Raw genomic sequence first — 622 nt, 5'->3', positions numbered from 1 at the left:
CGTTGGTAACTGATACAACAAAACATTATATGGTTTAGATTGAATCTTTTATGCTACAAGAAAGGTTAATATTGTAAGAAAAAGACACAGGGATACCAGCTATAAAATCTGTGGAGAAATACATTTTACTTCCCTGGGAAAGCCTGTCAAAAATTACCAATCAGTAATAACTGATGTGAATTGCTCCTTGTTGTGTCACAGGGTTAGAACAATGTGCAGCCAGACCGGGACTCGAACCCGGGGCCTCGGAATGCCGTTCCGATGCTCTACCGACTTGAGCTACCCAGCCGCCTAGACACTTTTTTCCGTTTTAACATTCAAGTTCTATACCGTGACATATTTCCCCATCATTTTGAAATTCGGCCTCGAATTTCAGCGGGTACTTTATATATGAGCAATTACAGGCGTCGGAGACTAACCAGTGTAATGCCGTCAAGGTCCCACGTTGGACGCCAAATGTCACGGTATAGAACTTGAATGTTCAAAATGGAGAGAAAGTGTGTAGGCGGCCTGTTAGCTCTGCCGGTAGAGCATCGGAGCGTGTATACCGAGGCCCGTGTCGAGTCCTCGTCTGCTGGCACATAATTTCTCACCTGTGGCATTTGGCGCCCAACGTGGGGCC

At 45.8% G+C, this 622-nt stretch overlaps 1 non-coding gene across 1 annotated transcript; it reads right to left on the bottom strand.

Annotated features, from left to right (window-relative positions):
- Nucleotides 1-216: 216 nt before the first annotated feature.
- Trnaa-ggc (transfer RNA alanine (anticodon GGC)) lies at nt 217-289 on the bottom strand. Its single transcript has one exon. It is a non-coding gene; the product is annotated as a tRNA-Ala (tRNA).
- Nucleotides 290-622: the final 333 nt, after the last annotated feature.

This window comes from Mercenaria mercenaria, chromosome 19 (genome assembly GCF_021730395.1).
Source record: "Mercenaria mercenaria strain notata chromosome 19, MADL_Memer_1, whole genome shotgun sequence".
NCBI classification, from domain to species: Eukaryota; Metazoa; Mollusca; class Bivalvia; order Venerida; family Veneridae; genus Mercenaria; species Mercenaria mercenaria.
This window is presented reverse-complemented; position numbering and strand designations above follow the sequence as displayed.